Source organism: Mesoplodon bidens (assembly GCF_964165515.1).
Source record: "Mesoplodon bidens genome assembly, chromosome: 1".
NCBI lineage: Eukaryota > Metazoa > Chordata > Mammalia > Artiodactyla > Ziphiidae > Mesoplodon > Mesoplodon bidens.
The window spans coordinates 53770439-53784475 of record NC_138176.1 but is presented as its reverse complement, the minus strand read 5'-3'; the positions used below and the strand labels follow the sequence as shown (position 1 = coordinate 53784475).

The window sequence follows — 14037 nt, the reverse complement described above, 5'->3', positions numbered from 1 at the left end:
CGGGGGTGTGGGTTGGCAGAGGGACTCACAGCTGCAGCACCTGGTATCTGGCTTCCCGAGCCTGCCCTGGACTCATGTGCCAGGGACACTGACAGGAAGAGAAACTGCCACATCTGAAGCTGGAGCCTGGCGCTCGAGGAAGCTGTCTGGGGAAATGAGATTCAGTCCCTGACCCTGCTGGGGCTCTTCCTCTCCAAGAGCCCATTTATATAAATGTTCTTGACTCTCCAAGTGCAGGGGCCTGGGACCAGGGGCGGGGGACACGCAGGCCTCAGGGCACAGCCGCTTACAGGTGGACAGAGAGGGACAGGCCACTGCCTTCTTTTGAAGTGCCTCCTGTGTCACCAAGTAGGGGAATGACACCCTCATCCCACACGCAGGAGAAAGGAGAGCGTGGGTCAGTGCAAAGACCGGTGGGTATTCAGAGCAGGGGTATTTATACTGTCCTCAAACTGGAAACAACCAGATGCTCATCGGCTAGTGAGAGAAGAGACAAATTATGATCTATCCGTATGTAATAGGGTGCATGGCAGCCCCCAGAGGTCATATCTGTTTGCTGATCCTTGAAATGGTGAAGGTGGCCTTTTTTGGAAAAAGGGTCTTTGCAGATGTAATTAAGGATCTTGAGATAAGATCACCCTGGATTATCAAGTGGGCCCCAAATCCAAGGACAAGAGGGGAAGAGGAGAAGGCCGTGAGGACGGAGGCAGAGACTGCAGTGATGCACCTACAGCCATGGGACCCCTGGCGCCTCCGGAAGCTGGAGAAGATAAGGAAATGAACCTCCCAGAGAGCCTCTGGAGGGCGCACAAGCCTGGCCTCCAGAATTGCAAGAGAATAAATTTCTGTAAACAAATTTACAAAAAATAAACAAGTTCATGGTAATACATCATACAGTGAACTGCTACTTAGCAGCAAAGAGCAACAAACCATTGATACGTGCAAAATTAGATTGATCTCACTTGCACGTGCTGAGTGAAAGAAGCCAGGCACAGAAGGCTCCATGCTCTGTGATTCCATCAGAAGACCTCAAAAAGGCAAGACCCTGGGGACAGACATCACACCAGTGGTTGCCAGGGAATGGGGGGAAGGGAGAGGATTGAATACAAAAGGGGATCCAGGGAAATTTGGGGGGTGAGGAGAATATTCCATAGTTTGACTGTGGTCACAGTTAAACAACTATAGATATTTGTTAAACCCATAGAATTATGCACATAAAAAGACTGAATTTTACTGGATGTAAATGGTACCCCAGTAAATCTAATTTTTTTCAGGTGAAGAAATGCCAAAAGAGGGTTCTCAAAATTGTGGCATATTGAATAAATCAACACTATCGACACACCCAGAATAAAAACAATGACAGCATCTGCCCTAGGCGGAGGTCAAGTTCAAAGTTCTAAATTTGTGGACTGTGTGAAGGTGTTGACCTAATGTATCATCCAGAGTAACATTCAAACATTTTGATTATATTTGGAAACAGTTTGTAGTTTTGATTTTCTCCCTTGGCTAAGATTTTGGGGTATGCCTGATGATTGCCAAGAAACTGTGACCATTTGCAAATTCAATGTATTAATTATACATGTAGCTAGATAATTTGAAAGGCAAAATGATTAAAATATTTTCAATTAAAAAAACCCTACAAAACCATGTTCGATGTGGGCTGTGGGTATTTTATATGAATGTGGGGCATGGCCTCCAAGGACAAGTGTCTAGGGCCCATGGAGTCTTACGATTGTCCTGGATGGGAGGGGTGAGTAGAAAACACATTTCTGAATCCGCTTTGGTCCCAGAGCTGTCTTGTTGACTTGTGTCCTAAACATTTCTTGACTCTGTCCATGCTACCTCTTTCAGTCTTGTCCAAACCTCCATCATCTCTTCTGTGGATTCCTCCAGTAGCCTCTTAATTGTTCTCCCCTTATCCATTCTGGTTTCCCCCACAATAGCCAGTGGGACTTTCTAACATAGAAACTGAATCACAGCTCTTTCTCGTAAACCCATACCCAGGACTAGATTTTCAGTGTCCTCTAGTGAAAGACAAAATTCCCAACAAATCCTACCAAGTCCTGCAGGGTCAGGCCCCTCCTGCCTCTCCGGCCCCATCTCTCCTTCCTCCCCTGACCTCTGCAACAGTCGCACTGCCTCTGTCAGTCCTTCTTCACCACCTTGGCCCTGACTCTTCCTTCTTGCCTGACTGCCTTTCACCTCAACCCACTTCACCTTGAACTCCCCCTTGCTCTGCTGAGCTCAGCTCAAATATCACTTCTTCTGGGAGCTGTTTGCTGTCACTCCCTCCTCCACTGCCAGCCCTACCTCTGCCAGCTGCCTCGTCACATGCTCTCTTAGCTCCTGGTCCTTTCAGTGATGTGTGTGATTATTTGGTCAATGCTTGATCCCCAGAGAGTCTCAGCTTCATAGGAGAATGAGTGGGTGTCTTTTGGGAGGAGGGTATCAGGAAGGAATCTTGGTCTTCCTCTTTTTAATGCCCCAGCAACTGAAAGAGTGATTAGAACTTGGTTAGTGTTCAAATAAGTATCTGTAAAAGGATGGATAAGGGAGGCTGTCTGGTGATGAGAGGGTGCGTATAATGCCAAATAGGGTTGTCAGGGAAAGCTTCTGTAAGAAAGCGAGATTTGGGCACGGCGGGGTGGGGTACACAAGGGAGGCTGCTGTGTAGACCTTTGGAGGGTTTTCTGGTCTCTTGATTTCTCTTGGGAGGCATACGTTCCAGCCCTTCTTCCCTGTTCCCTGGCATCCATGGCTCTAGCTGAGGAGCCCCCAGGAGGGCTGGCTGTCCCCGGATTCTTTACACTTGCAGCTTCTAACCCCCTCAGAGTTCCCTTGGGTTGAGGAGGCTCAGCTGGGCTGTGGAGACGTTCAGAAAGCTTTTATGTTTAAAGAAAATCCCAGGCGGGGTGAGGGGCACAGCCTGAGGTCAGATGCTCAGGCGGGCAGGTCTTGCAGATGCAGCAGGCTCTGGAGCAGTGCACCAGCAACTACAGGGAGGACCTGCGGGCACTCAAGCAGCTCTCCGACCGCGAGCTCCAGGAGACTGTCCAGCAGAATCAGGTGGCGAAAGCTCAGCTCGAGGCCGCCCACCAGTGAGCGCTCTGCATGCTCGAGAAGGCCAAAAACCAGGAAGTCAAGGTAAGGGTGCTAACGATGGTGTCCACTGACTACTACCGAGCCCTTGCTGTTCAAGCACCTGCTCGGCGATTTATGAGGTGCCTTATGTACATTATCTCCAGTCCCCACAATCATTTTACGAGGTCATTATTATCATATTCTCTTTTTCTGGATGAGGAAAGAGGCTCAGAGAGGTTCAGTAACTTGCTCAGGGTCACACAGCTAGTAAGTGGCAAGACAAGGATTCAGACTCAGGTCCCTTGAGCTTCTGGTACTGCTTTTCCCCATCTGCTCATGATCTTGATATCGTAAGAACAACTTTCTTTCATGACTTAGGCAATGTTATGCATGATGTGTGCTAAGGAGTCAGGCTCAAGCTGGCAGCTAAAAAGAGGAGGGCAGCCCAGAGTTGAGAAAGACCAGCTCAGCAGAAAAAGACCTTCCGGAGGCCTTGGAAAGCAATGAGGAGTTGGTCAGGCCCTCGGCGATGTGTAATCAGCAGGGAGGTTCGGGCACCTTTCACCTGTCACCTCTACCTTCTGCTTTCTCAGAAGGCCTTCCCTCCCTGCTCTCTCAGGAGATGGGCGCTTACTCTTACAGCTACAGATAGCACACTGTCACCACGGGCTTCACACAGCGGGCTGGCTTCACACGCTAATTCCCTCTTTATATGATCAAATTCACCAAACTGGAAGCCCCTTGAAGCCAGGAACCATCTCCACCTGTCCATTACTGAATCCTCTCCTAGCTCATAGTAGCTAGGTACTCAAGGGTCTCACTGAATTAAAGCCTCAAGTTTAATTTCCCCTTCTATAAATGGGGGATATTGAGACCCACTTCTTTGAGATGTCAAGATGATTAAATGAAAAAACGTGGGAATTCTGGTTTTAAGGTGGCAACATAAAGACTTCTGAATTCTTTCCTATTGGAAATGCTCTAAAAACACAATAAAGACACACAGCAGAAGCATATTCTGTTCAGATGAAGCTGGGAGACATCTGTACCCTTGAACCACAATACATGAGGACAGGAAACAAATGGAGACATAGTATATGACCTTGCAGAGCAGAGAGGCTCAAACCAAAGTGCCTGAAGACAGAGAAGGACGAGAATCAAGCTGACAGTGGAACTCACAGAAGCCAGGAATTGGAGGCACCAGTGGAAACAGAAGGCAAGAGTGAAGTGGAGAGTGTGACTCACCTAGAAGCCCAGGTTCCCAGCTTACCCAGCACAGCCAGCCAATTACCTCTGTCTTATTTAAGGACAAGAGATTGGGGTGGGGGGCAGCGATCCCTGGGTAAACTAAGCCAGAGAGACTCTGAATTAGGAAGTACCAGTCACAGAGGCTGGGATGAGGCTTGCATCTGCGACTAAGTTTAGGTGAAAATCTGTGTACTGAACCATTAGGTGGGCTACAGTCACCTCTGTCACACCCCCAGCAATGCTTTCTCTGCTCAGCTCCAGAAAACAAGCAGCTAGAACCGAGATCCCCAGAGGAACTCACCATCCAATAGATGCCCCCCTGCTGCACCACCGCAGGTACAGATGGAGCTTCTGATTATCCTCCAGTGCCCACTCTTAAGTATGAAGAGACAGCAGAAGATTACTAAACTTTCGAGGAAGTCTCTAATGGGAGAGTGGGAATCCAAGATTATCAAGAGGAAAAGAATGAACTCAGAGGAAATGGCTAATGCAGGCAACAGAAAAAAAAATTCAATGAGGATTGATATCCTCAGAGTTAAGAGATTAGATTTGCATCCATGAAACAGGGACAACATGTTATTTGCAAAGGAGGGGGCAATTAGAGCAAGAAAGAGTTCTTTTAAAATAAAAAACAGGATAGCAGAAAACTTAAAAATCAGTAAATGAGTTGAAATATGGAAAATGAAGAAACCTTCCAGACAGCAAAGTAGAAAGACAAAGGAAAGGATGATGGGAGAGAAGGAACCAGAAGTGCAGAAACACAATCCAGGAGGCTGATATCTAGCAAATAGGAGTTCCAGAAAGAGATCATGGAGGGGAGGAGATTTTCAAAGAAATAACAGAATGAAATTCCTATAAGGAAATGAAAAAGACCCGACCCAGGCTTGGCTTGAAACTTCAGAACACCGAGGAAACAGAAGAAATTCTGAAAGCTCCCAAAGAGGAAAATTGATACCAGACTCAAAGTACTTGAATCCAAATGTCATCAGACATCTCAACAGCAACAGGGAAGCAAGAAGATCATGAAGCAATTTTGAGAAATTCAATTAAAACCATTAGCAAGAGTGAAAATTGAATAAAAATATATCAGACAAATGAAATATTAGGAAATTTACCTTCTGTTATCAGTTTATGCCTCTCAGCTCTTGATGCCTGCTTGCGATAATGATCTGGATTCTTTAAGCATTTCTCCTCCTTTACAGAGAGCACAGTGTCAAGCTTTGTCAGTAGAAGGTGCTGGAGGCACCTTGCAGGAAGAAGGAGGCTTCTCTTCCTGGTTCTGGCAGTTGCATTTTTGCTCTGTTTCTGACTTCTGTTGCACAGTTGAACAGAGCCCTGGGTGTATGAGGACATCGGGTGATACTCCCCCAGTGACTTCATGGTGATCTCGTAGCCCTGGTCCAGGCCCAGTGACTACCATCCTGTGGTCTCCCGATGTGGACACCACAGACTCCATCCTCACACCTGCACACCCTGACTCTTTCTGGGCTCCTGCCTGTTGGCTGCTGTTGCCTGCACCCCAGAAGTTTGTTTCTTGCAACCCCCTGCATTGGTGCCCCCGTTCCCTCTGGGCACCTGCCCATCTGTGGCTCACCAGCGCTGTGGAGGGTTACTCCTGCTTGACTCTGGCCTGGGCAACCTGGTGACCTCCATCAGTGAGCTGCCATCACACCTTCTCCAACAAGGTCTGGATCCAAGGCTGGGGAAGGGCTCCCCCTTCCAAGCTTTCCCTTTCTTGAATGCTCTCCCTCAGCCTCAGGATACCCTTCAGAGATCTCTTTGTATCTTTATAGTTACTCTCCTATCAGAGCTTAATGGTTCTTTAGATTCAGTTTCCTTTGTTTTAATTACTGTGTGGTTTCTGTCTCCTGTTGGACCCATACATCTTCCATACACTTTTCCTTAGGAAGTTCCTTGAAGAATATCCCACCAAAACAAGGCAGCAAATCAAGAAAGAGGAAATAAAAGGGATCTAGCCTACAGAGAATCCAACACAGGAGAAGGAAGGTTTTAGGAGCCCAGCTATGCCACTGGCTGAGGGAACAACTCAGTCTAGACTGGAGCATGATGACTGAGGGCTCTAGAAGAGATGCCTCCGAGGAAAAATAGACCTGATGGTTTTTCTGACCGATTTGGCCATGTGAAAGATTGTCGTGAAAGTATTTTACAAAGCTTTTAGAGGTTGTAGGAAGACTTAGCCAAATCTCCAAAGAAAACTAAGCAAATTAAAAATGCAGTAGTTATTAATGCAAGGAAAAACAAAACTTTGTATAAGGTAGATTTTAATAATTATAGTTCATTTAGCTCAGCAGTAAATGGTATTTACTCACAAGAAGGATAAATACTGAATATATTTTACTATATTTAAAAAAGCAAGATAACTGTATATAAGGAATGGAAGGGGAAGAATGTATGAGATCAAAATCCTCATCCACCATAATGGGAAGACAATTCATAATTTCTAAAATAATCAAGATAGAGCAGGAGGAAGGTACTATCTTGTTAATGGTGGTAAATATCAGAAGAAAGACCTAAAAGAGTTGCCAGTGGCTGCCTCCAGTGGGCAGGATGCAGAAGGAGGAAGAAAGAGGGCTAGGAGGTGCTGTTTTTCCTTTTTTGAAAATATTATTTGGCTCTTTATACTATGTGCATGTATTGTCCCAATAAAAATATAAAATAAGCTTTTTAAAAAAAGAAAAGAAAAAAGAAATGAGCTCATGCAATGTGGACTGCTTGGCACTTCGTAGGTATTCAAAATTTGCGAGTTCTGGGACTTCCCTGGAGGTGCAGTGGTTAAGAATCTGCCTGCCAATGCAGGGGACACAGGTTCAAGCCCTGGTCCAAGAAGTTCCCACATGCTGCGGAGCAACTAAGCCCATGCACCACAACTATTGAGCCTGTGCTCTAGAGCCCGCGAGCCACAACTACTGAGCCCGTGAGCCACAACTACTGAAGCCTGCGTGCCTAGAGCCCGTGCTCCTCAACAAGAGAAGCCACCGCAATGAGAAGTCCGCGCACGGCAATGAAGAGTAGCCCCCGCTCGCCGCAACTAGAGAAAGCCCACACGCAGCAACGGAGACCCAATGCAGCGAAAAATAAATAAATAAATTTATAAAATTTGTGAGTTCCTTTTCTTCCTTTATTCTCTTAAATCTTTTTCCAGGTTGGCTTGCAATCTATAAGGGCTCAGGCTGCCGAGATTCCCAGGTTATTCGCTGCTGGGTCATGCCGGCCTTTGGGTTGGCCTGAGCTTTACCCCTCCAGGCTTTAGGCCTTAATCCCCTGCAGGAGGCAGAGGAAGCACAGAGGGCTGGCCCACCTGCAAGGGAGGTGTCCCAGGGCCTCCGACTGATTGGAGGAAGGAGGATCTGGTGGTGGGAGAGGGGGAGGGTGCTCTGCCCACTGGGGGGACCCTGCGGTTCTAAGCCCCAGTCCCTGGTCACCCTGGAACCAGATTCACGGGGTCTTTATTGCTGGCTCCAGTCTGCATGGGATGGTTCCAGAATGAGACAAAAGAGACAGGTTGCAGTTCTCGTTGGAGATGGCAGACATCTGGTCATTCCTAACACAGGATAGTGATTAAGAGTGGGATGCCTGGGTTCAAATGCTGGGTCTGCCACTTAAGAGGAAAGGGAGCTTAGGCTTCCTTGTGCCTCAGGTTCCTCATTCATAAAATGATGGCTAATAGTATGTACCATACAGGACCACTGAGAGCATCAAAAGAGATAATCCACATAAAGTGCTTAGAACAGGACATGACTGAATAAGAGCTTGTCTTATTCTGTTCAGGCTGCTCTTGCAGAATAACATAGGCTGAGTGGCTTATAAACAACAGAAATTTATTTCCCACAGTTCTGGAGGCTGGAAGTCCAAGTCTCAGATCGGACAGATTTGGGGTGTGTTGAGAGCCTGCTTCCTGGCTCATAGTTGGCCATCTTCTCACTATAACCTTACATGGCAGAAGAGGAAGGGAGCTCTCTCTGAGCTCTCTTGTCTAAGGGCACCAATCCCATTCATGAGGGCTCCACCATCACGAACTAAGCACCTCCCAGAGGCTCCACCTCCTAATTCCATCACATTGGGGAATAGGTTTCAACATATGAATTTTGGGGGTGGGGGGACATAAACATTCAGTCTATAGAAGAGCTCAATTTTAAGAAGATCCACTCTTCTTACTCATTGATTCTGCAGGTATTTATTGAGCATTTACCTTGAGCTACCATCGTGCTGAGCTCAGGAAATACGAAGATGATTAACACAGTCTGCCTTTATGGAGCTCACCTCTAAGGGGAAAGGCAGCCACTCAAACAGGTTGCTGTAATTCAGTAAATTGGAGCCATGAGATGGCCGCGCATGGTATTTTGGGAGCACAGGGGACGGAGACTTTATATAGGATGGAACATGGAGAGTTGGTGGTGAAGTCAGGCCGCTTAGGAGGCCCCAAACCAGCCACAACAAGAGCAAGGCAAACAAGAGGTTAGAGCAATTTGCCAGGGATGAGTGTCTGACTTGATATAAAATCTGGCGGCTAAACCCTGCATGGTCTTCGCTGCCAAGGGCTTCTGAGCCAGAAGGCAGGCAGGGCTGACCTGAAGACGCCAGGTCAGAGTGAGAGAGTTTGGCTCCATCTTTTACAAACCTTTGCTTCAATCTCTCCATTCACATTCCCCGAGGGGTAAAAAGGTCACCAGTTGGAGTTCTCTGAGCCTTGCAGCAAGTGCAAGAGGAGGAGAGTATCAGAGAGTTTGAAAAGTGCGAGACTTTTCTGTCTTATTAAATAAACTCACCAGGGGATGACTGAGTTTCCCCTGAGAGGAATAAGACCGTTTTTCCCCATTTGCTGGGGAGCAGCAAAGCAAAGACGCTGTGGTCTTCAGGTAGCTGCCTTGTCTGCTCACCCCTAATGGGAGCCTCATGCATTTGCTGCAGTCCTATTTCTCATTGTTCCCAGGGGCTGCATGAGGGAGCAGGTAGGGCTTGGGCCCTGGACACCGCCACCCATGGGTCACACTCCTGCCCCCGCCATTACCTGTCTTCAGTCATGGCACTTCACCTTTCTGAGCTTCTTTCCTCCTAATCCTACATCTTTTCTGTGTGACCTTGGGAAAGCTAATTCATTCCTCCCAGCCTCAGTTTCCTCACCCGAAAAGTGGTATGTGATACTGGAACTCTCGTTGCAAAAAAAAAGAGAAACTATTAGTTTCTTACTGCTGCTGTAGCAAAATTACCACAGACTTGGTGGCTGAACACAGCACAAATTTATTATCTGACAGTTCTGGAAGCCGGAAGTCAGAAATCCTAAAATCAAGGTGTTGGCAGGGCTGTGTCCCTTCTAAGGGCCCTATAGGGGAGAACGTGTTTTCTTGCTTTTCCTATAGCCAGTGTGTCTGTCTGTCTCTTTCCTGCTCTCTTCCTCCTAACACCAAATTCCCAACGATTGGCCCAGCTTGGAACAGGTGTCCACTCTGGTCCAGTCAGCTGTGAACAGGGGTTAGGTTCACACAGCACAAAATGGCTGCTATGGCCAGGCCATTGCTGTCATTCCAGATGGGCAGGGGAGCATTCGCTGTAGCCTGATAAGCCCTCCGTCAGGGAGTGGTGAGTGCTCAGGGCGGGGGCCCCAGCACAGAGGAGGATCTAGGCAAAAGGGACAGGTCTCCCCTCTGTGCCCACTTCCATGCCTCCTTCCTCCCACTTTTGCCCACAGGCCACAGAGGAGCACTTGAAGAAGGAATCCAGCCACAGCCTCCAGATCCAGCACCAGGCGCACCGGCTAGAGCTACAGGCCTTGGAGGAGAAGGCCCAGCAAGAGCTCCAGGGAGAGCTGGAGAGGATGCAGGCTCAGCAGGCGCTGTTGCTAGGTATGCAGCCAGCTGTGCACCCAGCAGGGTTCACACGCAGAAACCAGGGGCAGCAGGGGGCCCAGGGGTAAGGGCCAGGGTGACTCTCCTGGCTCTGATGCCAACAAGAGGTGAGATGTGGGACAGATTGCCCTCAGCCTCATTTTCCTTTTCTATAAAGTGGAGTTACACTTGTCCTTCCATCATAGAAGCATTGTATGGATTTGATGAGATATTAAATATAAAATACTTAGCATATAGCATGAGCCCAGTGAGTGCAGATAATATCATCATCATTACTGAACATAAACCAGATCTCTGAGCCTTCGTGAGAGTTTCATGAGATAACCTCAAATGCTCATTTCTGAAGATTTCTGCAAATTTGGGGACTTAGGCCCCCAGGCTCCTGGCTGTTCCCTGTCCCCGCATTATCCCCAGCATGAAACTGACCTCCTCTTCAGTTTCCACAGCAAAAACCTGTCACACAAAGCATTCTGGAAGTTTCCAAATGCAGTAAAGATCTCCAAAGCTAAATTGCCTGGGCTTGAAGTCTGACTCCAGTGCTCACTAGCTGTGTGACCTTAGGCGAGTTGCTTAACTGCTCTGTGACGCAGTTGCTCATCTGTAAAATGGGAATAACAATAGTATCCACCTCAATGGGCTGTTATTAGAATTATATGAGTATATACATGGGAAGAATAGAGCCTGGTACATGGTAAATGCTATGTAAATGTTCACTGTCATTATTGTTGAATATTCCAACTTTGCATGGCTGACTCTAAGGGTCTCTCTCCATTTTTGTAGATCATCTCTCTCCCTCATTTTCTCTTTTACTCTCATCTTCTTTTTCACTCTTCAGAGCAAGACCAATGCCCTCCTTATTTCATGCCTAGCATTCAAGACCATATTGACCTTTTAAAATATTTCTTCAATCCCAGACAGGGCTCTCCTTAAGAGAATTCTGGGAAGAGCATTTTCTTTACCTCCATAAGTGAATAAGTTCTACCTGCTGCTTGATTGAGTTTTCATTATACAGTATGTCCTGTTCACTGCATGTCAGCACGTCAGCTCTGCATGTTTCCGGAGGAAGGAGAGAGAGAGGGAGAGTCCCACAGATTTCCTAGTTAGCAGCTACCCTGGAATGAGGCGGCCGCGTGGAAAATGCTAAAGTTAGCAGCATCTAAAAGAGACACATTATACAAGATAAAACCTGGGTTGTACCACCTGTCTCAGAAACAAGACTCCCCAGATTGAGATCAGGCTGGACACCCCTGGTGATTTCAACACCCCACAGCAGCCATCCCTGCTGCCCCTTCCCTGGCCCCTCTGAGCCCACAGCAGCCTGGTCCTTACCTGGATGAAAGATTCAGGAGGGACCCTGGGGACAGACAGGGATGCTCAGCACAAGTCCCAGGAAGAAGGGGCTTTGTGGACTCTGTAATGATGATAGCAAATTGTAGGCTTTGCGGGTGGCCTTGGGTGGGTGGGAGCACGGACCACCACAGGTGATATTAGAAATTCCTGGTTACTCCTATTCCAACATCTGGAGAGACACACCTGACCGGCAGTATAGGTCAGTGTGTGAGGGGCAAAGGGTTTGAGTGTCCACCAGATTACCTGACATACTGGGGTGGGGACCCAGACATGCTGGATGAATAGGTGGATGGGCAGGTCGTTGGGTGGATGGGTGGATAGATGGATGGATGAGTGGATGGATGGATGGATGGATGGTGGGATAGTATGAGAGAAGAGGGGCAGGTAATGAATGAACTGTCTGTAGTTCCTGCTTTGCTAAAGGGTTTTATTGCACATGTTTTTGGGATAAAGGATTTCAGAAATTGGGTTGTGTTTAAACTATAGAAATCACTATAATAAAAACACTCCCATTTACCATTGAAACAAAAAGAATAAAATATCTAGGAATAAACCTACCTAAGGAGACAAAAGACCTGTATGCAGAAAATTATAAGACACTGATGAAAGAAATTAAAGATGATACAAATAGATGGAGAGATATACCATGCTCCTGGATTGGAAGAATCAATATTGTGAAAATGACTCTACTACCCAAAGCAATCTACAGATTCAATGCAATCCCTATCAAACTACCACTGGCATTTTTCACAGAACTAGAACAAAAAATTTCAAAATTTGTTTGGAAAAACAAAAGACCCCGAATAACCAAAGCAATCTTGAGAACGAAAAACGGAGCTGGAGGAATCAGGCTCCCTGACTTCAGACTATACTACAAAGCTACAGTAATCAAGACAGTGTGGTACTGGCATAAAAACAGAAAGATAGATCAATGGAACAGGATAGAAAGCCCAGAGATAAACCCACGCACATATGGTCACCTTATCTTTGATAAAGGAGGCAGGAATATACAGTGGAGAAAGGACAGTCTCTTCAATAAGTGGTGCTGGGAAAACTGGACAGGGACATGTAAAAGTATGAGATTAAATCATTCCCTAACACCATACACAAAAATAAGCTCAAAATGGATTAAAGACCTAAATGTAAGGCCAGACACTATCAAACTCTTAGAGGAAAACATAGGCAGAACACTCTATGACATAAATCACAGCAAGATCCTTTTGGACCCACCTCCTAGAGAAATGGAAATAAAAACAAAGATAAACAAATGGGACCTAATGAAACTTCAAAGCTTTTGCACAGCAAAGGAAGCCATAAACAAGACCAAAAGACAACCCTCAGAATGGGAGAAAGTATTTGCAAATGAAGCAACTGACAAAGGATTAATCTCCAAAATTTATAAACAGCTCATGCAGCTCAATAGAAAAAAAACAAACAACCCAATCCAAAAATGGGCAGAAGACTTAAATAGGCATTTCTCCAAAGAAGATATACAGACTGCCAACAAACACATGAAAGAATGTTCAACATCATTAATCATTAGAGAAATGCAAATCAAAACTACAATGAGATATCATCTCACACCAGTCAGAATGGCCATCATCAAGAAATCTAGAAACAATAAATGCTGGAGAGGATGTGGAGAAAAGGGAACACTCTTGCACTGCTGGTGGGAATGTGAATTGGTACAGCCACTATGGAGAACAGTATGGAGGTTCCTTAAAAAACTTAAAATAGAACTACCATATGACCCAGCAATCCCACTACTAGGCATATACCCTGAGAAAACCATAATTCAAAAAGAGACATGTACCAAAATGTTCATTGCAGCTCTATTCACAATTGCCCGGAGCTGGAAACAACCTAAGTGTCCATCATCGGATGAATGGATAAAGAAGATGTGGCACATATATACAATGGAATATTACTCAGCCATAAAAAGAAACGAAACTGAGCTATTTGTAATGAGGTGGATAGACCTAGAGTCTGTCATACAGAGTGAAGTAAGTCAGAAAGAGAAAGACAAATACTGTATGCACATATATACGGAATTAAAAAAAAATGTCATGAAGAACCTAGGGGTAAAACGGGAATAAAGACACAGACCTACTTGAGAATGAACTTGAGGATATGGGGAGGGGGAAGGGTAAGCTGTGACAAAGCGAGGGAGAGGCATGGACATATATACATTACCAAACGTAGGGTAGATGGATAGTGGGAAGCAGCCGCGGAGCACAGGGAGATCAGCTCGGTGCTTTGTGACCGCCTGGAGGGGTGGGATGGGGAGGGTGGGAGGGAGGGAGATACATGAGGGAACGGATGTGGGAACAGATGTATATGTATGACTGATTCACTTTGTTATAAAGCAGAAACTAATAAAAAAATGCATAAAAAAAAGAAATCACTATAATAAAATCCTAGAGGAGAAGGAAGATGATCAAGTAAAGTTTTCAACATAATAGCATCAGAATACATTAAACTTTTATATGTGATTAAA

The 14037-nt window shown here is 46.1% G+C and overlaps 1 pseudogene across 1 annotated transcript in view; it reads left to right on the top strand.

Moving 5' to 3' along the window:
• The first annotated feature begins 1741 nt into the window (after positions 1 to 1741).
• LOC308625353 (protein FAM184B-like) overlaps positions 1742 to 14037 on the top strand; it is an 81078-nt pseudogene continuing 68782 nt past the window's right edge. Inside the window, exons 1-3 of the transcript XR_014017926.1 lie at positions 1742 to 1750; positions 2953 to 3144; positions 10034 to 10187. The product of XR_014017926.1 is annotated as a protein FAM184B-like (transcript). The remainder of the gene's footprint in view (positions 1751 to 2952; positions 3145 to 10033; positions 10188 to 14037) is intronic.